We start from the raw sequence: 26,929 nt of genomic DNA, 5'->3' as shown, positions 1-26,929 counted from the left end.
TGGATGTTTGGAACGGCATGAAGAGCCCTCAGTGCAAATGGAGGGAGTTGATGGGTATTTTATGGTAAGACCATGACGAGGTCAGCTATGATGTAGAGGTTAGCCTGCTTGCTGGTGAGGAAGAGAACTTCTACTTTACAGTGCCAGAGTGAGAATGCTCAGGTGGATGTTGGGTAAAACAAGAACTAACAGGCTACACGATCAAACAGTATGAGCCATGATACAAGTAGCCCCCATCACAGAAAAGTTGAGGGAATATCAATTGAGATGGCTTGGTCATGTGAGAGAACAAGATGTGGAATACGTTGGCCAGAGAGTACAAGAGCTAGTAGTCATGGGACAAAGACCACAAGGAAGACACAGAAAAGGGGATTTGAGATTTTGGATGATATGAAGAAGGTTGTTGTCAGCTTGGAAGATAAACTTGACAAGACACTTGGAGATGAAGAACAAGAGCAGCAAAACAGATTGATGGGATAAGGCAAAAGTGGGGAAGAAGAATGAAGATTCGTCTTGTGGTTAAAGCACAAGATGGGAAGTTGAGATCTGGGTTCTGGTTTTGGACTCTGATGCACACTTGTTGAATAAGCTTGGGCAAGTCACCTCCATTAATTCTTCTGTATCTCTGTAACCCTATTCTTCACCTTTCCCCCAATCTGGAAAATGAAGATGATAATGTTTACCTACCTCTCAGGTGTTGTGAGATCTAATATTTACAAAGGCTTTTGAGAAGTTAGTATAGACTTGCAGGGTATAAAATGTCATGGTTTGCAGCTGATTTTCTTTCCCCCTCAATTTCTAAGTGCAAGTAAGCACTTTCTACTAAAATTCATACAATGACAGCCTGCGTTACATTCAGTTAACGGAAGACTCAGGGGATTCAAATAATTTAGTGCCATTTGCCACCTGAAAATAAATGTAAACAGTGAAACTCAAGTCCACATGCAGCTGTTTTATTTTCACAGCACTACTGCATGTAGGTAAAATTTTACGTGGTGACAAGGAATATAAATAGCTATGTAATTTAAGGCTTTATCACAAACTGTACTGCAGCATCTTCAGTCTGATGATCACTTTCATCAAATTCATTCTTTTTTAAAATAAGTAGCCATGGACAATGGAGTCTCCCATGATAAACTGTACATGTATGTATGCAATGCATACTATATACATGTAGGTGTGTTGCAAATATTCTGCTAGCTCAAGTTCACTAATCTACACAGCAATAATCTATACATAAAGGAGTTTTTACCCCCGGCTCACAGCAAAGAGTTAACAGCAGAGCTGTAATGAGGTTTTGCCCAACCAGTGAAGTGTGTATAATACAAAATACAATACAGAAAAATCACAATTTTATGCATAATAAAATTAAGCCACTCTTGCCAAATATAGAATACATTTTGGGATACATCATCACTGCCTCTTTTTTTAAAGTAATGTGCATTCACTTACTAGCTCATTTGCACAATTTTGTAAATTTCAGTGTGCCTCAAAGATATGAGTTCAAATTAGCCAGGTTTTGCTGTATAACTAGTGGATGCAAAGGTTAGCGGTAAGCAGCTTCTTTATTCTAAATGCAGAGTGTTTTGTTCATAGAGTGCCAGTCAGTCCACAGTGTAGTAAAGTCTGTATCAATACTGCTTAATGTGTAATCCTGCATATACCACTTCATGTATATATCTGGTGATGGCCTCCGTACAACAGTGAGTGCTTCTCTTGCTAATGCCCTGAACACTAAACACGTGAACTCTGCCCCTGGCCAGTACAACAGGGACATCTTCTGTACACTTACCAGTCTCAGAAAGGAAGGCCCCGTTGCTCTTCCCAAGGGGTTTCATGCCCTCATTTCTGCTGTTGGGCTCCTAGTATGTGGTGATGTTTGTGAACTCAGAGCAGCTGAACCGAGCCATGATGAGGCCTCTCTCGGAACATGTTGATCAGCGCAGTGTAGAGACTGCACATCAATTTAGCCCATAGCTCTGCCTTTTCTATAGATTATTTTTATATCCCAGGCAAGATGTTTCATTAAGACAGTCAAAGTTGTAAATACCAGTTACTGAAAGGAAGAAAACATTAAAAGAATGTTATTGTTTTCTCAGTAAAACAACATTAAAATCCTAGACACTCAGAGTTGATGTGATGTTACACTTAAAATCTCATAGACATAAAATTAGGGAAAGATGGAAATCCACAGTGAAGATCACCCAAAACAGTGGTTCCCAACCAGGGGTCTGGGCTCCCTGTGGGGCCACAAGCAGGTTTCAGGGGGTCCGCCAAAATAAACCAGAGAGGGGCTGGTGTTAGACTTGCTGGGGCCCAGGGTAGAAAGCTGAAGCCCGAGCAACTTAGCTTTATGGGGCCCCCTGTGGCATGGGGCCCCCTGTGGCATGGGGCCCTGAGCAATTGCCTTGCTTGCTGCCCCCTAATGCCAGCCCTGGGCTTTTTAATATATTGGATATGCAGAAAAACAGTTGTTGCGGCACAGGAGGGCCATGGAATTTGTATAGCTTCTTGGGGGGAAGTTGGGGGCTCAGAAAGAAAAAGATTGAGGACCCCTGACCCAAACCGCCTTCATTCTACCATCATCTCCCACCAATCTGTGCACATATCTTCTGTGTGAGATGGAGACATTTGGATGAAGGACTCAGAAGTTTGCAGCCTCTGGCAGTGGACATCTGAAAAGCACTTTATTTGTGTATTTTCCCTGGAGTAGGTGACTTTGAATTTGTAAATACATGCCTGTGATTGGTAAGTGTGATATCCTGCCACCCTGTGCTCCTGGTTTGCAAGCAATAATATTTACTCTGGCCATTTAGTTTGTAGTTCAAGATATGGCAGGTATGTGTCTTACAGTCTGAACACACTTTGTGTTTGAAACCATGCACACTTTGGGGAAATTTTCCCAAATGTGCTCCTCCCAGTGAATGGTTTTTAAATCTTGCCTCTTTCTGGTGACTGGATATATCCTTCAGGAAGGCAGACATACTTTTCTACAGCAATATATAGACAGGTGCAGCTCAGTTTTAATGCTGCTACACAGCTATGTTTTCTTTTTGTCAGATATTATCATTTACCTCACTTTTTGGGAAATTATGAAATTAAGATGCGTGTAGGAGGATTGGATGGGTTTGAGGCTAGGATTGTCTCCTGGTTTCCTCCTGTTATATGTAGCCCTGATATGGGGCAGAGTTAAGGTTGATTTTGTGGCATTTTCATTTTAAAAAAAATGTTTGTGTGTAAATATAGTATTGCCAAGCTGTTTAATGTTTGTAGTTTCTCAAAAATAAAGTGTCTGGTTGGTGAAGGTTGGGAAAATATAAGCCTGAATCAGGACAGGGTAATATTGAAGGTCCTCATCCCATAAGTTTGGTATACACATGTATGCTAAGGAATTTGAGATTTAGATGCAAGTGCACTTTTTAGAATTCATGGAAAGCTAAATATCCCTGAGTTTCATGTCAGAAATGTGCATAACTGCAGAGGCATGAGCAGCCTTCTGATAAGAGCAGCCCTCTTGTATACGTAGCTGTAAGTTCTTCAGTGCTGATTCATTACATGTACATGAACTCCCTGCTGCTTGTGTTATGCACAGAAGTGGGGAAACAATCCTTTCTAAGTGGAAAAGGTTGAGATATTTCAAATTAACTTTGTGCATATTTGTGCACCTAAGAGAGAGCAGCTTTTGCACTGAGAATTTGCAGTGCTTTGTCTTCAGAATAGTTCCATGAAAACTTTTTTGATTTATTTCCATCAATGCAGAAGAAAGCTGAAAAGTAACTAATTGAAATTTCACATATCTGCCTTGAGACACAATGGTATGGGAGACCACAAATTTAAGGGATTGAGTAGAATGAATATTGTCCATTTACAGTGGTTCAGTTTTTAGTAGTTATATTTTGATGTTACCTCATCGCATGGAAGCTGATATACAACAAACTTGGAGGGAATATTTTGCTGAATAACCACAGTGTTTCTTTAACTATTAGCTTTTTTCAAAAGCACATTAGCAGGTGAAGATACTAGATCTTCCTTGGTTTTAAACTGTTTTTACTGAGTTTCAATCAAAACACCACCAATGTAACTTCACTACTTTCTTTTATAGCCCCAAAATACACCTCCCTTCTTCCCGGCAATGACTGCAGACTACTTCTGTGGACCAGACTGATACTCTTAATCATGTTGAATAGTATCTTAAGCCATCAGCAGTCTCACTGAAGTTGATATATGTAAGGGTATCACAGTCTGGCCCTTTCCAAGTTGCGAGCCTGTTCTTTAGAAAAGACGTTGATTTCCAGGAAGGGGGAAACACCAATAGTCCCTGGCTGGAGGGACAAGTCATGGAGAAGGAGCACCCCCGGCTGCAGAGACTGCGAGCGAGAGCGGCAGTCAGGCGTGAAGTAAGCAGCAGAAGGGAGCCCAGACCTGGAAGGAGCTAATCCCCAGAGTGGCCAGGAGGAGGTGCCCCTAATGGTGAGTGGACCCCGGGACACAGAGGAACAGGTCTTGTGAGGCTCCATCCCTTTTTCTTGGGCGCTACATTCAGCAACTTACTAATGAGAAAATGGAGCAACACAGAATTCATGTCTGATTGGGACTACTCATCTAACACCAAAAATCAAATACCATAGCTCAGTGGAGCCCATAATTTAGATCAGTCTTTCGCTGTGTGAATCAAAATGTTGCTTTTCAATCAGTTGAACACTATTCTGAATTTGGAAATTCTAATTGTTCACTCGCAAACATGTAACTTTGATGAGAGTAAAGATAATGTTGCTCTGTAGCATTTTTTTCATTCCTTCTCCAGATCTTTCTGTTTTACATCCATACAGTCATTCATATTTATTTAATTTATGCAACAGTGTTTGTAATGAGCAATAGTCTAATCATGACAGCGAGAGGCTAGATCCAAGTATATTAAAGGTGGCTTTCTGAAGATAACACTGAACTAAGCATGAAAATATTTTCACTAATGGCAATGAAAAGATGGCGCAGAGGCAAGGGAAGGGGACACTTAGAACATAACTAAATTTCAAATATCACTTTTTAAATGGTTCTTTAATGATCCCAGAGTTCTCCGGCAGCTCCAGTATGGTTGTAGATGCTCCAGAAAGTGCCTGTGATAGGGCTCTCAGTGGCCAGGCAGCCTAGTGGCTAGATCATTGGTTAGGGGGACTGTAGGGAGACCTGACCCCTCCTTCTCCCTCCGGTCCTGGCCCAGGGTCCTGTGTTGCTCAACCCCTAAACAGGGGAGATAGATCTTTCTCCCAGCTGGAGGGTGGGGTGTGTGTGTTCAGGGCCGGTTTTCCTGGCTTGCTCCCTATGCAAGTCCTTTTAGTTTGGGGTGTGGCCCCACTAGTCCTGTTGCCCCACAGTTGGGGCTTCTCTGTAGGTTCCCCTTGGCAGGGGAAGGTTTACTTGCCTCCAGTGGCTGCATTGGCAGGCAGGTTGCTGGTCTGTGCCTGCAGACAGGCATCCAGAGAGCTCCTGCCTCTTCTCCAGTCAGCCCCTGGCTGAGCCAGGCTCCCATCTTTTCTCCCCACTCCAGGCCTGGCACTGGCTGCAGGTATAGCGTGGCGGGGCTAGCTGAACCCACAGGTGTTCTTTAACTCCTGCTGTGCCCGGCTTCCATCTCTCTGCTCCTTCACAGTGCCATTTAAAATTTAGCTGCCAAAATGGCAGCTACAGGAGGTCCCATGCCCTGGAAGCCTACTTGGTCAAGGTGAGGATGAAATTCTAGTGTGTATCAGTGCCACGTAGTACAGAGTAATGTTTAAGCTGTTCCATGCTCACCGAGAGCTCTGTGGCAATTATAACTTGTCTTCTGGAAAATCAGGATATTTCCATGGCCAAAACTGCAACACATCACAGATTCCCCTCTCCTACAATTCAGCTGAGAATCTTTATCCACTGTGCCCTTTACTGCCAGTTATATAATGGAGTCTGAGTGGGAAACTGTCCATATCAAAGGGAGTTTTTAGCCATTGCCTTCAATTCGACAATAAAGCCAATATTTAAAAAAAAAACTTGGCCTCTAATTAGGTGTCCTGCTTGAGATTCTTGGACCTGATTTTGCTGTGAAAGTTGGAGGTGTTCAGCATATTTGGAAATTAGGTTCTAGGTGTTTCAAGCCTAGCACCCAAAAACTGCAGCCACTTTCAAAAATGTGGTGTGAGAATGTTTTCCTCTAACAAATACTTGCAACATAGGAGCAATTTGCATTGTTACTATACTGCCCAAATGCCTCAGTCAGGACCTAGGCCCAGTTGGGCCAGAACTTCTTCAAACACATGCACAGACATGGAGCCTGCCCTAAAGAGTTTTCAAATAGGTCTTGTAACTTAAAAAGGGGCTGGGGGGTGGGAAGGAGAGCTTCAATCTGTTCATTTTGATCACATATTTACAATTCTTAAATAACTTGTCTAATATAAAGTGTCAACTATCTCCCTCAGCCTAGTCATTCACTGGGTGAGTTCTGTGAATCTTGAGGAGAGATTTGAAGGAGGAGAAGGTAGTTGCTCTGCTTCGATGCATTAAAGGTATTTTTGTATCTGGCAACTAACTGTGCATTTCATTTCTATCCAGGGACGGAGGTTTATGTTTTTTAAGCTAGAGACCTAAAGTTCCAGCTCAGCTGATGAGTTATATTATAACCCCTCTGTAGCTAGGCTTGCAGCTGTGGTTCCATCATAAAGCTGATTTTGACTCTCCTTGTTGACAAGAAAGGGAAATAAAGGAAAAATCTCCTGCTAGACAGACTGTAATCACATCACTACTGGAAGGTGCTCAGAAACTGTGGTGATGGGGGTAGTATAAGAACCTATGTAGTATGGCATTTTTACATTTGCAGGATTAAGATAACAGGAATATTTTTCTTAACATTTTGATTAAATTGAAGTTTTCTGGGGCAGAGACCATGTCTTTGTACAACACCTAGCCCAACAATTCCTCAAGGCTGATTGCAGCAGTTCCCAGAGTCCTCAAAGGAAATAATATATAAATAAATTCTCATCAATCAACTCAAAATATAAATAACCCTTTTGAAAAGGCAAACAAAGTTTCATAAAATCTTAGACTTGTAGGACTTAGACTTCGGGAGGTCTTCTAATCCAGTCCCCTGCACTCATGGCAGGGATAAGTATTATCTAGACCATTGCTGAAAGGTGTTTGTCTAACCTGCTCTTAAAAATCTCCAATTATGGAGATTCCACAACCTCCCTAGGCAATTTATTCCCGTGTTTAACCACCCTGACAGTTAGGAAATTTTTCCTACTGTCCAACCTAAACCACCCTTGCTGCAATTTCAGCCCATTGCTTCTTGTCCTATCCTGAGAGACAGAGGGAGAAGAATTGTTCTCCTTCTCCTTGTAACAACTTGTTATGTACTTGAAAACTGTTATTGTGTACCCTCTCAGTCTTCTCTTCTCCAGACTAAACAAACCCAATTTTTTTTCAATCTTTCCTCAAAAGTCATGTTTTCTAGACCTTTACTAATTTTTGTTGTTTCTCTCTGGCCTTTCTCCAATTTGTCCTCATCTTTCCTGAATGTGGTGCTCAGAACTGGACATAATATGCTAGTTGAAATGTAATCAGTGCAGGGCAGAGCGGAAGAATTACTTCTCGTGTCTTGCTTACAACACTCCTGCTAATACATCCCAGAATGATGTTTGCTTTTTTTGCAACAGTGTTACACTCTTGACTCATATTTAGCTTGTGATCCACTATGACCCCCCAAATCCTTTTCTGCAGTACTCCTTCCTAGGCAGTCATTTCCTATTTTGTACGTGTGCAACTGATTGTTCCTTCTTAAGTGGAGTACGTTGCATTTGTCCTTATTGAATTTCATCCTATTTAATTCAGAGCATTTCTCCAGTTTGTCCAGATCATTTTGAAGTTGTGTAATTATTGTCTCTTCATCAGCTCCAAATGAAAGTCCCCAAACAGCATTTTAACCATAAATCAATGCTATCTTTTCCTCGTAAGCTACACATATAACATGACTCATAACATAACATGAGAAACAGTGGCTGACTATTCTAATAAGACATTACTACCGTCACATGAGAAATAAAGCAATTGATACTTCCTATTTGACAGTATCCCTTAAAAGATACCAGAATCAAGTTAGCAGAAAACTATATGGGTCAGAGTTAAGACTTGCATTGTAAGGAAACTTGTACTGTAGCACGGTCTCCCCAGCCCAGCCTCTGACTCAGTTTCCCCACTCTCATATAAGCTGGTGGGCCAACTCACTAGCATTAATTGAAGCTCCACCACCATCAGTGGTGGAGCTTCCCAGGAATGCATTTATTGTTCAAACACAAACATAGTTCAATATCAATCAAGACCGATAAACTGGCCCCTCCTAAGGGTGGCTTCTATTGCTGCGGCTGCAGCCTACGCAGCCGATATCCCCAACAAGATCTTTCACCTCTCTGGGGTAGTAAGCCCCTTGCTGACCCAGTCTCCTGCAATAACTTCCTTACTCCCTTGTTGCTCTCTCCCTTGAGTAAGCTGCTTGTTCCTCTTTTATCTCACCAGCTGGGAGGCAGCTGATCAGTCACAGGTTGAGACTAAGCCTAGCTTCCTTAAAGGGCCATCTGACACTGTGACATATAACTTTTCAGACTTGCTAAAAACAATGCCTGCCTTTCTGGAAGATACACTTTAGTCAGTCACAAGTTATTGGGCTCAACACAGGGAAAACTGGGTGAAATTACAGGCCAGGTCAGAGATGATCTAATGGTCCTTTCTGGCCTTAAAAATCTAGAAATGTAACTATTATCTGGCAGTGTAAGATTTGATGTTCTTAAATCATTCTCTTCCTTGCCATTAAGCATTGGGTTTTAAATATGATCTGCCTAAGAGGTTGTAACATTATTCTGACACTGTGACTGTGGGCATTTTTAAATGAAGTACTTTTAATTTGTGCATCAGTGCAGGCCGCCCTCAATACAAAGTAAACTCTCACAGAAGTTGCTAAATATTTGTTAGTTGGAGGTTTTAATGTTATTTGTAATGGATATTTCTGTCTATGTTGCCTTTGTTTCTGAAACAAAACTTTCAGAAATTGTGCTCTGGTGGCTGAGCTGAGTGCCATGGGGCAGAGGAGAAAAGCTTGAGCGTGCTGATTGTTGCCTGAGCCTGCAGCCCTGTATGGGTGAGATGCTCCTGTGGCTAGCTACATTAAGGGCTGCTATGAGAGTAGGGGTTCTCAAACTGGGGGTTGGGACCCCTTGGGGGTCGCAAGGTTATTACAGACGGGGGTCACGAATTGTCAGCCCCCACCTCAGACCCTGCTTTGCATCCGCCATGTATAATGGTGTTAAGTATATTTTTAAATGTTTTTAATTTATAAGGGGGGTCTCACTCAGAGGCTTGCTATGTGAAAGAGGTCACCAGTACACAAGTTTGAGAATCATTGGGAGGGGAAGGCTTCTGAGGAACTGCTTCTTCCTTCACTGATAGCTAAGGCTACCATTTAACCACGGGTATTTTTAGTAAAAGTAATGGACAGGTGACCGGCAAGAAACAAAAAATCACGGCCCTGACCTGTCCATGACTTATACCATAAATACCCCAGATTGAATCTTGGGAAGCCCAGGGACTGTGGCACCAGCTGCCGGGGGGAAAGCCCTGGGGAGAACCTGCTGCTCAGGCTGCCACTGGGGGGATCCACAGGGGGCCAGTGGCTGCTCTGGCCACCGCCAGGGGGAAGGGGAAGCCCCGGGGGGCCAGCGGCTGCTCCGGATGCCCTGGGACCACTGCTGGGAGCCACCGAGCTGTGGCTGCTCCCACTGCCTATGGCACCACTGCTCTGGTGGTCCCTGGGGCCAGCTGCCCAGGCCCACCGGAGCAGAGGCCAGCCCTGGGCTGCTCCAGCAGCGGCTGGTGTGGCTGTCCCCAGGGCCGCCTGAGCAGCTGGTCCCAGGGCAAACTGTTTGGTCAGCCCTGTGGTCAGCCACACTGGCCAATGCAGAAGTCACAGAGGTCGCAGGAGGTCACAGAATCCGTGACTTCTGTGACCTCTGTGACAAGACACAGAGCCCTACTCATAGCCTCAGCTCTCAGCTGCACATTGCCAAGGCGGTGTCATGATTTGGTGTCATGCTGCTGCTGCATCTTTCCTCTGCTCCACATCTTTCCAGACAGGCATGGTCTTTGGAAGGCCCAAACTCCACCTTGGAAAATTCTGTGTAGTACTTTAGATGCCTTGAGAATGTAAATGACAGTCTCTGCCTGGCTCCAGTCTGCCCAAGGCAGCATCCTTGTTTGCTTGCTCTGAGCAGAAAATGATTGGAGCTTGTTTGTTCTTCAGCAGGCTTTTCAACATGTAACATGTAGGGTTGAACATGGTGGCTATGTCTTCTGATCGATAGCTCAAAGAGAGGCCCAGTCTTGCTTTTCTAGCCTGAGAAGATTAAAAAACAACTGCAGAATAATGCTTACCATGGCTCACCAGCTTCAGGCTGACCACATGCTTCTCTCTAAGGCTTGTTTTAATAAAGCATCATTAATAATACCAAATCCAGGGATATGAATAAAGAAGTCCATCTGGACACTGTCCAGTCATTAAAGCCTTTTGCTGATTTCATAGTATCTATGACAGGTTTCAGAGTAGCAGCCGTGTTAGTCTGTATCCGCAAAAAAAACAGGAGTACTTGTGGCACCTTAAAGACTAACAAATTTATTTTAGCATGAGCTTTTGTGAGCTGCAGCTCATCCGAAGAAGTGAGCTGCAGCTCACGAAAGCTCATGCTAAAATAAATTTGTTAGTCTTTAAGGTGCCACAAGTACTCCTGTTTTTTTTCATAGTATCTATGTAATTTTCTGAGATAATGCTCTCTCTGGCAGTCTGACATTTATTTAGCAAGCTAGAAAGGTATCCTGTGTGATGGTTCCTGTCTGCATGCTATCAGAAGTCTCAAAATTAAGAACCACCAATTATCTTTTGAAATCTTTAATGAATAAGTGGGCTGAGAGACCAAGAAAAGGCTACACTTGATCATCCCACAGCCACATGTCGACTGTGATGGGGTGTCCACCCCACACTGGCAGAGAGGGGGTTAAAAGCAGCTTAGGGAGGCTGCGCAGGGAGCAGCCAATCCAAGAGAGGCTGCGAGGAGCAGCCAATCAGGGGCCAGCAGGTCCATATGAAAAGAGCTGCAGGGCCAGCGGCAGTCAGTTGCTGTAGGGAGCCTATGGGAGAGAACTGAGTTGCTTGAAGGCTGCAGGAAGATAGCACCTCATACAGGGCAGTTGCTAGCAGGGAATGGGAGAGACAGAAAGAGAGCTCTTGGCTGGCTGCTGGGACTTGCAGGCCTGAGGCCCTGAGAAGATGGTGAAGATGGTGCTGAGGCTTCAGGGAAGTGACCATGGGAATCTAAGCGGCACTGGTGAGATGTTAAGGAGAGGCAGCAGGAGGCTGCTAGCTACAGGATGCCTGGACCAGAACCCAGACTAATGGGTGGGCCTGGGTCCCACCACTTGCCACTGGAGAAGTGGCTAGGCTCTAGAACTGAGATACCATCACCATCACCCCCAGAAGGGGGAAAACATGGACAGTGATATGGCAATACGGCCAAGTCATGAAGAGGGTGCCGCAGTATTTGGACTGAGGTGGGTCTGCAGGCGGTGATGATAGCCAGTGCGCCCTTTCCTGGTGGTGCCTTGCCTGTTATCAAAGCTAATCCCTATGATGGCCAGCAGGAAGTGCCACAGTAGTGCGCAAACCCTGTGACATCTACATATGATGGTATTATTTGCAAGTGAGTTTACTCATATCTGGATTACAGTATTTGAAAAATTGTGGGATGGGGTGTTGTACTGAAGTTTTAAAAGTCTCAATAGTTACTTAAAGGCCAAATCTCCCACACTAGGTACTTGCTGATCATCATTTCCACTGGGGGAATATGGATCTTGGACTCTGGAGATGCAGGCTTTCCTTGGCTCCTACAGACTACAGACTCTTCCATGGTTCTCTGCATGACTAAGCCAAGTTTGGATGTGACAGACAAGGGGCTATGTTACATAACAGCAACTAAGTAAAGGGAGTCTAAGGTCCTGATCCTGTGTATAGCTGGGCACCTGAGTCACTCATCACTGAAGTAACAAGCTCTGCCCAGGCACAACCCTGTGTGAATTCAGTTGTGGGACTGGGACTTACATTGGTGTAATGTGCTGAGGAAATGTAATATGTAAATTTAAGAGTCTGACCTATTGTTAGGTTTTATTCCTGCCAATAAAGGGCCAGAAAAGAGGGAATTGAGTGTAAATTACATCAATTCAAACTCTGACTCAGTCAGATTTAGTGGCTAATTTTAGATTATGGTGGTGTAAATTATGTGTCAGTAGGTGAGTCTAAGGAAGTGCAAATTGGTTTGATTTACACAGTGAAGAGGCCAGAAAAAGGTGTAAGTTTTTTATATAGTTTAAGTTTCCTCCGCAAATTTGACCCTACGTGTTTGTGGCTAGATTGCCATTATTCAGCATGTTAATTTTATAAATGTATACCTACATAATTCCAACATGCTTTCTCATAGCTAGTGCAAAGTAGCCAGACATAGTATTCCCTTAAGACATATCATCATTACAGTAAATATCTTCAGCTTCATGTATGGGTGTACGGGGTTGTCAGAGAGGGGTAGTACCTCTGATAGGGGAGCAGTCGTACTCCTAGGAGTAGCTCATCCACTTTGGTCCCCACTTGACACCCAGCTCTCACCTGTGGCTCCAAGTAGCTGTCAGCATGCGACAGCGGCCACACCCCGGAAACCGTCTCGACTGGTGGGCTAAACCAGGTGAGGGTAGCCGATGAGTCTAAGACCCTCGGTGAGTTAGGGCCTGTCTACCCATTGCATGCGAAGGCTGGATCCGGCTGACTGAGGAAACCTGGTTCAATGGTCAGGAAGGCGGTGACAGCAAGCGTTGTGGAACGCTCAAGAGCACGACAAGACACGTAGGCGTCCTGGTCATCCACTGCGCCCTGCCCTATCTCCAGCGGTCTCGACTGTTGTCCTGCCACTGGATACAGATAGGAACTGGGAAGAGAGAGTGAGGTTGACGTTGCGCAACTCTCCCTCACTTTAATCCAATTCATGCACAAGTCTCGACATCATATCATATCACATCATATCAAGTCCTGTGGCGATGGGCGAGCGACGAAGCAGCAGGTGTGGATACACTGGGAGCTGTAGCCGCGGACCTGCACACAGGCGGCTCAGGTATAATGGTCGTTCCTCACTGACTGAAGCAGTGGTGGAGCTCGGCATCTTCTTGAGCGACTGAGCAGCCCTATTCAGGATTGCACTGCTCACCTCCATAGAACGAGGAGGGGGCTAGAAAAGGTGCCCTAAACATTGCCTGCTTCACCTTACCCTGGCCAGCATACCGCGGCTGGCGGGGATCCCATAAAAGCGGTCGAACAAAAACAAAACTTAGAGTGACACCGATCACCATTGGCACATGGAATGTGCGCATGCTACTGGATAACATCACGGCAGACAGACCAGAGGAAAGAACAGCACTTGTCGCCAGAGAGCTTGCACGCTACAACATTGACATTGCAGCCCTTAGCGAAACTCGCCTTGCTAATGAAGGACAGCTGTCCGAGTCAGGCGGAGGCTATACATTCTTCTGGAGTGGCCGCAGCGGTGATGAGCGTCGCGAATCTGGAGTTGGCTTCGCCATCAAGAATTATCTTGTTCGGAAACTTGCCAGTCCCCCCAAGGGTGTGAATGATCATCTCATGACAATGCAGCTTCCGCTTCAAAATGGAAAACAAGCTACTTTGATCAGCGCATACGCTCCCACAATGACCAACCCAGAGGATGTGAAGGATAAATTCTACGAAGAACTAGATGCTCTGCTATCATCAGTTCACCGCACAGACAAGCTGATCCTGCTTGGCGATTTTAATGCAAGAGTCGGATGCGATGCCGCAGCCTGGGAAGGAGTCATCGGGAAAAATGGAGTGGGAAAGTGTAACAGCAATGGTCTGTTACTGCTGGAAACTTGTGCAGCACATGACCTTCTGATCACCAATACGGTCTTCCGCCTCCCTACCCGTAACAGGACTTCGTGGATGCATCCCCGTTCCAAGCACTGGCATCTGATCGACTATGTCATCATCAGGAGAAGGGACAGACAAGATGTCAGGGTTACAAAAGCTATGTGCAGCGCTGACTGCTGGACGGATCACAGGCTCATAGTATCTAAAATGAAGCTCCGTATCATGCCAAAGAGACAACCACAAGGCTGTAAGGCTCTCAAAAGGATCAACGTGTCGAAGCTGAAGAACAGCCGCATCACTGAAAATCTAGCAGAAGACCTAGAGAACGAGCTTGCTGATCTTCGTATTGAGAATGACGCTGAGAGAGACTGGGAGCGATTCCGCAACACTGTCCATACAGCTGCATCGAAGGTACTGGGGCCCTCCACTCGCAGGCGGCAAGACTGGCTTGATGAAAATGATGCAGAAATCCAGGCCTTACTTGCTGAGAAGCACCACCTGCATCGCGCATATCAGAACAATCCATCCTCCGCGGCAAAGAAGACTACCTTTATCAACGCTCACAGAACAGTACAGAACCGACTGCGCAAAATGCGGGACTTGTGGCTGAGCGCCAAAGCAGATGAAATACAGGCATACGCGGACAGGAACGACTATAAGCAGTTCTATGAAGCCCTCAACACGCTCTATGGTCCACAGGCTTCTGGGAGCTTTCCCCTCCTGAACTCTGATGGCACTGTGCTCCTTACAGAGAAGACGCAGATTCTCCAGAGATGGGCTGAACATTTTGAAGCAGTTCTCAACTGCCCCTCAGTCATCAATGATGAGGCCATCGACAAGATGCCCCAGGTTGCAGTCAATGACTCCATGGATGCTTCACCAGAAGAGGACGAAGTGAAGAAAGCCATCAACCAGCTGTCAAGTGGCAAATCCCCAGGGTCAGATGCCATACCAGCAGAGGTGTACAAAGTCGGTGGACCAGTGCTGCTACGGAAACTCACTGAGCTGTTTCAGTCCTTCTGGAAGCAGGGATCCATTCCACAGGAATTTAGAGACGCGTCCATCATGCATCTCTATAAGAGGAAGGGCAATCACCAGGTATGCGACAATCACCGTGGAATCTCGCTGCTCTCTACAGCGGGGAAAATTCTTGCACGGGTTTTGCTGAACCGACTGATCACTCACCTGGAGCAGGGCTTACTGCCAAAATCACAGTGCAGCTTCCACAAGGGGCGTGGGACTATTGACATGATCTTCGCTGCGCGTCAGCTACAGGAGAAATGTCAAGAGCAGAACCGTGAACTCTACACAACTTTTGTGGACCTCATGAAAGTGTTCGATTCTGTCAGTTGCCAGGGCCTGTGGCGGATCATGTCGAAATTCAGCTGTCCAGACCGATTCATACAAATGGTACGTCAATTTCATCACGGTATGATGGCTCGTGTCCTGGATAACGGTGAAACATCTGAGGCCTTCCCAGTCACCAACGGCGTCAAGCAAGGGTGTGTTTTAGCACCCACTTTGTTTAGCATGATATTCTCTGCCACTCTGACTGATGTCTTTCAACACTGCACTGAAGGAGTAGGCCTGAAGTACAGAACCGATGGGAAGCTATTCAATCTGAGGCGACTGCGTGCCATCACCAAGGTGAAGGAAACTGTACTTCGAGACTTTCTCTTTGCCAATGATTGTGCTCTGAATGCTAGTACAGAGCCAGAAATGCAAGCCAGTATGGACAAGTTTTCATCTGCATGCAACAGCTTCGGCCTCACCATTAACATCAAGAAGACTGAGGTCATGCACCAGCCAGCTCCCCACACTCTGTACTCAGAACCGTCCATCACTGTAAATGGACAGAGACTTCAGGCAGTGGACCACTTCACGTACCTGGGCAGTACCCTTTCTCGAGCAGTGTCAATCGATGAAGAAGTAAAGTGCAGAATTGCTAAAGCCAGCTCTGCATTTGGCCGATTGCGCTCCAACATCTGGGAACATTGAGGGATCAGCCTACCAACGAGGCTGAAGGTCTACCGGGCTGTGGTGCTTTCAACTCTGCTGTACGCCTGAGAGACGTGGACTGTCTATCGGAGTCATGCACGAAGGCTCAATCACTTCCACACTTCCTGTCTGCGAAAGCTTCTAAAAATCAGATGCCAGGACAAAGTGCCCGATACTGAAGTCCTTATCAGAGCCAGTCTGCCGTCAGTTCACACACTGCTGATGAGAGCCCAGACCAGATGGGCTGGACATGTCGTGAGAATGTCAGACGAGCACATTCCTAAACAGCTCTTCTACGGAGAACTCGCCCAGGGAAAGCGCTCCCATGGAGGACAAAAGAAGTGGTTCAAGGACACGCTGAAGACCTCTCTGAAGTCCTTTGAGATTAACATCGCCACATGGGAAACCCTCGCACTGATCCGTCCAGCATGGCGCAGCCTCATTCACACAGGCAGTAATACCTCTGAGGCGAGGCGTACTGCTGAGGCTGAAAGAAAGCGTGAGCTGTGCAAGTCCAGAGCTGTCCGCACATCATCGACAGTGCCATCACATGTGTGCCCAACGTGTGACAGGATGTTCCATGCCCGAATCGGACCGATCAGTCATCTTCGGACGCACAGAGTCCGGTCATCGAAAGAATGAGTTGTTGAGGTCTTCATCGACAACGATGGACGAACATCATCATCATCTTCAGCTTCAGAATGGTTATTCTTCCTCCCCAAGGAACTCCCTTGGCCTATTCTGCACTCATGATTTTTTATTTTATAAAAAATTCCCACAATTGCTAACAAGCATGCCAGCTCCACCAGTGGTAGCACTTTTAGGAGTCCTAGGGCAGTCAAGCCACAAATGGCCAGCATCATTTTCTTACAGTGTTGCCTGTAACTAAGGTGATGATTTCTATATAAAAAACCAGGGCACATTAGTAGCGATCATTTTTTAGGTTGCAAAATAGTAATACAAAAGATTAAAAAAACCAAGAATTTTTCAAATACTAGTGCCAGCTTCTGATTCAAGAGTGCCACAAGGATACTCTTCTGAATGGATGATTTTTTTCCCAGTAACTCAGTGTTCTGATGGGTTTATCATGAAAACTAAACAAGTGTTATTAACTTTCACTTTGAGCAAAAGAACAGCTTTGATAGTGTCTACACTCATTCGACTTACCTCTTCACTCCAGACTGTGTTCATCACATTGAATACTGTTTCCACTGGGCTGTTTGTTTTTGTTAAACACAGAGCAAATTCTATGTGTTACAGCAGTGTGTCTTGAACAAATGTTTTTAAATTATAAAAAATGCTTTGACCAAGTGAAATGAAAAACCAGGACATGTCAGGTGTCATGAAAGAAGTTCCTTTTCATCATCTAAAAACCCAGGACTTTCCAATAAAACAATTATGTAGAATCATTTCAACCAAGTTCCCCAAATGAACTTAGGTGCAGCAACGCCTAAATTGTAGGCACCTAGAAAATTCCTGGAATCAAACCCAGGGCTAGGTGCCTATGCTCCTTATACAATACATTGGGCAGGGAAAGCCATCTAAGAATGGGATCCATAAAAGCCAGCAGAGTAGGCAGTTAGCCAGTCTCTCCTGTTGAAACTATTCCACTGTGTGTAGATAATTAGTCATTGGAGTTGGGGGACTGGACCATGGATCTCCTACCTCCCATGTGAGTGCCTTAGAGAGAATCTCTCACTCAATAACTATTGAAATCTCTCCTTTTTTGCCACTTCCTTATTTAGCATGAGTGATTTCTATAGCCTTCTTCCAAAACTTGTGATTGTATGCCAGGCTGTCATGGAAATTGATCTGAGGTCCACTGATATCCAGTCCATATACCAAGTCTTTGGTCTCCTTCTTGATCATCTTCCACTTGAATCTGGGACTTAGACTTCTAAGTGCCTTTGTGGATGTGAGTCTTTAACCTGCTTAGGTATAATTGACCCAGTATTACAAATGCACATGACTTTGGGATCCTTGTCTAGTCTAGGGCTTCCAAAGTTGCTGCTACTAGTGGAACTGAACCACAATTAGTGGTGGAAAAATTCCCCCCAATCCTCTAATGTTTTACAATACTCTGATTTATCACTCACTGTGCCCTATAGAGATTTACACAAAGATGACTGAACAATCTTTACCTATTAATGCACATAGGTGTTAATCAGATGACTAAGTGAGATGTTTATGTTTTTTGGACTTGGTATCTGAATCATTCTGAACCCAGAGAAACTTGGTATATGTGCAAATTGAGTCCAGTTAAGGTATTTGCAAGACCCCAGAATATATACAGTCCTAAATCAAAACCATTTTGTAAACAAACAGCCTTTGGTCTGCAGACAAGGATGTGAGCACAGAATATTTTTCATTTCTGGTATGGTGATGCCGCCCTCACATCTAAATTGTGTGGAGGAAGATTATTTCACATACTGTCTTTTTGCACTTGTTGGTTTAATTTTGGAACTTGATAGTTTTCTGTTGGACATCTGGCCAGATTTTCCTTTGATTTGCTACCACAAGACAAGATTGGGAAACATTTTCTTTTAAAATTTTGAGTGAATGTTAGACTCCTTTTGTGCAATTGTAGTGCATTTGTGGTGGGAAGCATAAGAAAGACAAGTTTAAGAAAACAAGGTGGCTGTCTCCCCATCAGAGTTTTTTTCCCTTTAAAGTTTTTACCCAATATCTTTTTTTACATGTATTTCCATTATTTGATTTCTTACAGCACATTTCCATTGTATAATATGAATTAGAGCAAATTCATTATGATCTGACCTTTCACCCCAAACGTGGTTGAGCACCTTTAGGTGGTTCTAGCAAATAGGTTCAAGTTGCCTGTGTATAACATGTGTACAGAAACATCATCTGTGAGGTAGATAAGTGAAATTAATAGTTTCGTTTGTGGATCAGTCACTAATCTTACCTCCCTTATTATTGCTATATTTTACATTATTCCAAACTACCAGTATTCATGTGGGGAGCAAGGGCATTATTTTAAATAGTTATGGCATTTCATTCTGTATAAAATAGATCCGAGAATCAGTTGCTTTGAAAATTTGATTGGAACCTTTTTTTACCAAGTACAGTATGTATGATCATTACAGCACTTATGCATTTGGGCTGGGATGTATAATAAAGGTATGTAAAAGTAATCATACTAACAGTATTTATGACGCACATTCAGAGGTAGAACTGATGTAAAGACATAACTACACAGCATAAAATGATGACTTTAAGTTACTTTTCTTGGAGATGGATACATTTTATTGTTTATTAGCAGTTCTCTTCATAATAGCTATCCATAGTTTACCATCAGAAAGATGCTTGTCAATACACCTTAGTACTTAGAGTTTTTTTCATTTTCCTTGTGAGCAGAAATTTTCTAGGTCAAGTAATGTTCACATCATACGTTACATAGAGATAGTTATTGTGCCTGATTTAAACAATATTATACAATGAAATGGCTGTTAAGGTCTTTGACAAGTGTTAAGACCAAGTTATTTTATGCCTCCTATCATGGTAAGTTTTCCCCTCTTATTTCATACCTGCACATGAAAGGAGAGCACTAGGCATCAAGTCAGCGATAACCCATGGCATCTTATTTTATATTTAATTTTTCATATTAAAACATAAGGATAACTGTAAATCATACTTTTAGATTTTTCAAGGTTCTGAGAGAAGAATAGAAATAATTTTATGCATGGGCAAAGCCAAACCACTTTACTTTTTTCATCTCAACACTCTAGCTTGATATCTTATAGGGTGCAATGCAGCTTGTGATTACTGTCACCAGGACCTCTGTTTTGTTATGTTTGTACAGTGCCTAGCATAGTGGAGTCCTGGTCCATCACTAGGGCTCCCAGGTACTGCCACAATTCAAAGAATAAAAGAAAATTCAGTGGAACTAAAAACACACCCAAACCTTTTACTTTGTTCCCAGACATCAATGTTGCTGTGAAACATGTCACAACTGTGAGCATCAAGAGAATTCGTGGCGGTTTAAACAATAAATGAACTTGGTGCTCTTGAAAGATGCTGGCTTGACAACTTCAGTGACTGAAGTCCTCTGCTTGTTTGTTGAACAGCAACGGTATGAGCAATGGCAGTGCAAGCTTCCCTACATTCACCCTACTCACTGAGGCTGTGAATAAGGGTGTTAATTGTGGGCATGAGTTTTGTGATGTAGACTCTAACAGCTACACTGCGACCACCAGACTAACTTTACATATGCCATCAGCCTGCTATCAATAGGGTGACCAACCTTTTCAAAAGGCAAAAGCGGGACACATGTAGGAGCCATGCCCCGCACCCCGGCTAGGCCAGAAGCCGGAGCTGGGCCATGCTAAGAGCTGCCAAAGGAGACCAGGCTGCTCTGGGGAGCATTGGACACTCCATCTGCCCTGAGTGGGGGGCCAGGGTGCCCAAGAGCAACCCCCAGCCCATATCCCCATGACCCTGGGGCACATTGCCCAGGGCAGGCGGAAGATCTGAGGCTCCCCAGAGCAGCCTGGGCTCCCTGGGCGGCTCTTACTAGTGCCTGGCTACAGTTTTTGGCCTGGCCAGGGGCAGGGCCTTGGGTGGGGGGAGCAGGGGGCTGGGCCTTGTGGCAAGGGTCAGGCTAAGGCCCACCTCAGCCGCCCCCCCCCGGCCCCGCCGGAAAGAGGCAGACACAGAGCGGTGCCACAGGGAATCCAGGACAGATGGTGTACTAGAGTCACCCTAGCTATCAGGTGGCAATGAGTAGTCTAGGCTAGCTTCTTTCTGGATGTGAAACTCCCTGATCCATTACCAGAACCAAGTTATCAAGGCTGCTGAGTATTCTGGATATTGACTTGAAAGTGAGCAAACCAGAGACTTCAGCCTCCCTTGGAAAAAAACTCACAAGAAAGAGTTCATGTGGGAGGCAAACTGCTTGAGGGGAGCTTTGCTTAAATAATGCTTGTGTGGGCACAGCTTGCTCCTCTCCCCTTCAGAAAGTGCAAGGGATTTCTGCCCCTCATCCATCCTCCCCCAGGTTCCCTGACCCACAATGCCAAGAGGGCTTACAGAAACACTAATACAGCTTCAGGCTGCACTAGCTTCAGCAATTTCACTACTAGTTGCTGGGGTGAGATGAGAGGAGATAATAATGAACATCCCTCTCCTGTTCACCCCCTTTTATATGCAGATCCTTGGATCCAGACAACCCACCTGAAGATCGAGAGATGAGGGGAAACCAGGCTGCAGAGATGGTTGGCCTAGCTCTCCACTGAAAAGGGTAAGAAACACACACAGGGACTCTCAAATGCTGTTTTCATGGGGGCAATCTGACTCCTGTACAGATTTCTATCCACAAAACTGTGTACACACAGACAACTGGGTGGAAAGATCTGCATCGTGTGGACAAACTGGGAACTTGTCCATGAAGGTCAGCTACTTGCATGTGCAAATGTCCATAATTTTGAGCACATGTAACAAGAAATATGATCACTCTTCACTGATGCAACTTAAGGCTTGAGCTCTGATATTTTGACCCCAGGGTCACACTGTTTCCAAGCAAAATTAAACATGGAACAGCAAAAAGTAGCTCTTGATACTCCCAGTGAATCCTTGATGCCCTAATTTTTAAAATAAACAACGTAAAGGCCTGAAGTAACACTTTTCCCTGTTGACTTAGTCCTTCCCCGTTTGGCAATTATTAAAGACTTCCCTTTTCATTTAAAAGTCACACACCAGTATCTTTTCTGCCAATATGTTTTCTATCATAATGATGCTTAGCAGTTAAAAAAAAATAAATCTCGTTTTCAACTCTTAATCAATGGGAAGAGGTAAGTTTGCCTTTAGTGTCACAATCATGTAAAAATAATGATGGCACAGCTCTCAGAATAGGGTTTGCTAACTTGCTCTTCTGTTACTGACTGACTTGCTGAAAAACAGAACTGTGAAAGTGCCTACTTAGACTGTAAAGTCTGTGGGGGCAGAGACCCTTTTTGTTCTGTTTCTACAGTGCTTAGCACAATGGGGTCTAAGAAGCTACCATAATACAAATAAATGATAAAGTGCCCTTCACTCACAGATTGCTGGGTATTTGGGGTCTTTTTTTATTAGTGTTAGCATATTTTTTAATAGTTGGCATTTAGCAGCCAGAGAATATTCCATGGCAAATTATAATGATTTTTAAGTAATTCAGTTTTGAGCCTAGGTTGCTTTACAGAGTCTCTACTGCTTATTCATCTTTAATTTAAATTGGTGTTGATTACTACTGCACATCCCAACCTGTATATTTAACAAAAGAGTTGTCATCTTGTAAAACAAAATTGTTGGCAACAAGGTCCAATGTCTTGATGTGAAAGCTACAAAAATTCAATTTGGAAATAAATGCAATTTTTTAACAGTGAGGGCAATTGACCATTTTAATAGCTTATTAAGGGATGTGGCAAATTCTCTATTTTTTGACTCAATGAAATCCTGGTCTCGTTAAAGTCAGTGACAAGACTTCCTTTGACTTCAATAGAATGAGGATTTAAACCCTCTAAATCAGGCACGGTGCTATGATTTATAAAGGAGCCTACGGGTGTTAAGTACTCACCTCCTGCTGAAATGCAATAGAAATTGAGCATCTAACTCCCATAGGCACCCTAGTAAATTGTAGTCCAGATATTGTTTCAAAATAGATGCTCTAGACCAATGGTTCTCAACCAGGGGTACACAGAGGTCTTCCAGGGGGTATAGCAACTCATCCAGATATTTGCCTACCTTTATAACAGGCTACATAAAAAGCACTAACAAAGTCAGTAGAGTATCAGAGGGGTAGCCGTGTTAGTCTGGTTCTGTAGAAGCAGCAAAGAATCCTGTGGCACCTTATAGACTAACAGACGTTTTGCAGCATGAGCTTTCATGGGTGAATACCCACTTCTTCGGATGCAAGACTAAAGTTTCATACAGACAATGACTTTATACCACTCTAAATAGTAGGCACTGAAATGTAAGTACAATATTTATATTCCAGTTGATTTATTTTATAATTATATGGTAAAAATAAGAAAGTCAGCAATTTTTCAGTAATAGTGTGCTGTGACACTTCTGTATTTTTATGTCTAATTTTGTAAGCAAGTAGATTTTAAGTGAGGTGAAACTTGGAGGTATGCAAGACAAGTCAGACTCCTGAATGGGGTACAGTAGTCTGGAAAGGTTGAGAGCCACTGCTCTAGATCAACCAAGAATTACTGGACTCACTGTAGGAATGTCTGTGGGAAATCCTATGTCCTGTGTGAGACAGGAAGTCAGGATAAATTATCAAAATGGTCCCTTCTGGCCTTAACATCTGAGTCTATATGCCATGTAAAACATCACACATGTAGAGGTACAGTACTTTATGTGTACTGTCAATTTTCCAAAGAAAAAGCTAGTGAATTCTTGCAAATAATGGGAAAACTGTATGAGTCACCCTCATTAATGATAGTAGGAGAACACAGGACAAGCTGTTCTACACAAACTATTTGATATTATTTTTTATATTCCTAGATTTTAAAGCTAAAGGTACCATTGTGATCATCTAGTCTGTACAAATGAGGCCCTATAAATTCCCTGTCTGTTTTTAGCAAAACATCCAATCTTGATTTAAGAAGTGCGGTGATGGAGAGTCCACCACAAGCCTTGGTAAATTGTTCCAATGGTTAATTTTTCTCAGTGTTTAAAAATTTGCACCACATTTCCGGACTGAATTTGTCTAGCTTCAACTTTCAGACACTGGATCTTGTTAAGCTTTGGTTTGCTAAATGGAAGAGCCCTCTAATATTAAATTTCTGTTCCCTATGCAGAAATTTATAGACTATGATCAAGTCACTCCTTAACCTTCTCTTTGATAAGCTATAATGATTGAGCTCATTGAGTCTCCCTATAAAACCTGTTTTCCAATCCTTTACTCATTCTTATGGCTCTTCTCTGAGTGGTTTCCAGTTTATCAACATCTTTGAATTGTTGACACCAGAACTGGACACAGTATTCCAGGAGCTATCAGATCAGTGCCAAATACAGAGTTAAAATAACCTGCCTACTTCTACTTGATATTCCCATTTATATATCCAAGGATTGCATTAGCCCTTTTGGCCACAGAGCCACACTGTGCATGTTCAGCTGATTATCCACCATGATCCCCATGTTCTTTTCACAGGGTCTGTGGCAGGGCAGGGGTAAAACCAGAGCTGCCTGAGGGGGGGGCGCAGGGGCAAGTGGGGCAATTTGCCCCAGGCCCTGGGCCCTGCAGGGGCCCCCAGGAGAGTTTTTTGGGGTCCCTGGAGCAGTGTCCTTCACTTGCTCCGGGGGCCCCGGAAAACTCTCGCAGGGCCTGGGCCCCCAGAGCTTCTTCCGCTCTGGGTCTTCAGCGGCAATTCGGTGGTGGGGGGTCCTTCTGCTCCAGGACCTGCTGCCAAAGTGCCCCGAAGACCCACGGCGGGGGGTCCTTCCGCCCCGGGACCCACTGCCAAAGACCCCAGGCCCCCTGAATCCTCTGGGCGGCCCTGGGTAAAACCCCTTGAATGCCCTGCTAAAATGCTGGCTAAGCCTGCTCTCGGGCAGAGAAGCCAGGGGCAGAGGCTCAAAGCAGCCAGCAGAGAGCCCAGCTGCGGGTCCTAGTGAGGGCTTGCTCACTGCAATAGACTAAGCTAAGCAGCTACAGCTGGGCTGAAGGCTAGGAGGGCTATAAAAGCCCTGACCAAAACTCACTAGGAGGCTAGCCCGGGAGGAGACAGGAGGCTACAGCTCTGTCTCCTCCTCACCACAGGAAGGGAGCCTCAAGGGCCAAGAGACCCTGGAATGCGTTAGAAAATGGATAACTGTTGGGGGATAAAGAGGACTACATAGTGGCACTTTAAAATAAAGTACAAGGGTGAAACACCAGAAGAAGGTGTGAGAACTCTTATTTTACCAGCCTAAGCACAGGGCACAGGGAGAGAAGGAGGAAACCTGTGCGGACCCTGTGACAGTGTCTTTTACACTTAAGGACCAAACCTGGGTACTATTCATCAGGCTTTGAACTGTGCCTGATAAAGATCAGCAAGCCAGTAATTTCCAATGTTGAAATGATTCCAAGAAAGGGGTCCCTGTCTGTTCTGTGAGAAGGAGGAGTCGTGTTTCTTGGAAGACTGTAGCTCAGCCAAATGAGTTACCTCCTTCCTCCTGAGCAGACCTCTGTGGATCCTGGTGGTGTCAGATGTTACCACAGGCCTAGTAACCACTGGAACTCCTGCAGTAAGAGTTAGGAGAAGGGCCCATTCTCTTATTTGGGGAGAATGAGGAACTGTACTTTGAAGGGAGAAAAGAAATTTGGCAAACAGCTCTGCTTCCCCAATGTCATCCTCTGGCACCCAACTGAGGAATAATGATGGACTCACCTGGATGTAATCAGGCTCATGAAGTTGTCCTTTGGGGGTGTTGCCTCTCAGGTTATCATAGAATCATAGAATATTAGGGTTGGAAGAGACCTCAGGAGGTCATCTAGTCCAATCCCCTGCTCAAAGCAAGATCAACATCAACTGAATCATCCCAGCCAGGGCTTTGTAAGTGCATAGGCCTGTAAGTGCATATATGCATAGACCTCTGCAACTGTAAAATCAAGCTAGTCAGCAAGTACTTAGATATTAAATCCATGCAGTTCTGAAGCTAAGGCAGAATGCAGCAACCACCTTGACAAGCAGAGTATCTTGCTGTGAGCACATCACACCTATGCTCCAAGATCTGCATCTGCAGCCTATGTTCTAGGTGGATTTAGAGGTCAATACTGACATGTTAAAACCCTGAATAGGCTAAGAGTTGTATGTCTCCTTGTTTCACACCCCCACAGTTTAGGTTGTCGAACCCCTGGGCTGTCCGAGAGACGGAGCTGCGATCAGGTGATATCTGTGAACGTCAGTGTCCTTTGGAATATGCACTTCTCCATGATGAGACAAAATAACCTGAATTCACTGACCTTCAGGGCATATTTCAAGTCTCACTCTTTTGAATGGGCTGTTGAGGGAATGCCTAGTGCTGGATGGAGAAGTTCTGTTGAAGGTGATATAGGTTGCCTTCTCTACTGCCTGAGCATCCATATGTTTGTGAAGCTGCTGTTTTCTTTGTATGTTGATGGATTTATTGTGCTTTTAGTTAATTCTCGGAAGCACGTAGAGCCTGAGATGAGCCCCTCTTGTTTTGTGAATCTAAATAAAGATGATGGGGAAAAGCCTAAGGCAGGCAGCTAGGACATACAGCTCAGGTAGGCTCTGCAGCACACTTGTACCAGGTTATCGGGATTTGGCCCATATCCTTTTGTATTAATCAGATAAATGAAATTATGAGCATACAAGTAGGTACCATTCTGCAATTTACAGAATTAACAATGGAGTTGCCTTGCTTGGGAACTGAGATCCAGTGCTGCTATGGAGGCACAAGGCACTGCAGTCTTTTTCCTACTGCTAGATTTGCGCAGTGGCAAATATGTTTAACTTGTCTCTTCCCTACCCCTCTCTATCCCTGTATGCTACCATGCAGGAAGCCCATCTGCCACAGCACTCCATACAGGAGTTGTGCAGAACATTAGATTCTGGCCCCCTTCACTCTATGCAGTAGAATTGGCTGCTGCTTTGGAGATGTAATCATATCCTCATGTATATGATTATGAGCAACAGAAAGAAAAAGCTTTACTGGTTATTTACACAGCTTGTGAAAGAACTGCTTCACAACTAACAATAAGCATTTTTCAAGATGTAAGGCCAAAATTTCCATACTTAAGTACCTAAAATTAGGAATCTAAATCCATGTTTAATGGATTTTGATGCATAACTCTAGACATCCAACTTTTAGAATTTTGGCTTGTCAGTCATATAGATGTTTTTAAACTATCTGCATCAGCAGCATCTAGTGACTTAAGATGCCATTATAGCAATACGTAGGGCGCTATGCTCCAGC

At 44.3% G+C, this 26,929-nt stretch overlaps 1 protein-coding gene across 3 annotated transcripts in view; it reads left to right on the top strand.

The window, feature by feature from the left end:
• NOL4 (nucleolar protein 4) overlaps window positions 1-26,929 on the top strand; it is a 333,499-nt gene that overhangs the window by 40,444 nt on the left and 266,126 nt on the right. For 2 of the 3 annotated variants that reach the window (XM_039526516.1, XM_039526514.1), the window contains exon 2: window positions 21,174-21,263. The gene's annotated coding sequence lies outside the window, so the exon portion shown is untranslated. Of the gene's footprint in view, window positions 1-20,033; window positions 20,097-21,173; window positions 21,264-26,929 lie in introns of those variants that run through there. The other variant, XM_039526515.1, reaches the window with a different exon arrangement.

This window comes from Mauremys reevesii, linkage group 2, assembly GCF_016161935.1.
Source record: "Mauremys reevesii isolate NIE-2019 linkage group 2, ASM1616193v1, whole genome shotgun sequence".
Lineage (NCBI taxonomy): Eukaryota > Metazoa > Chordata > Testudines > Geoemydidae > Mauremys > Mauremys reevesii.
This window is presented reverse-complemented; position numbering and strand designations above follow the sequence as displayed.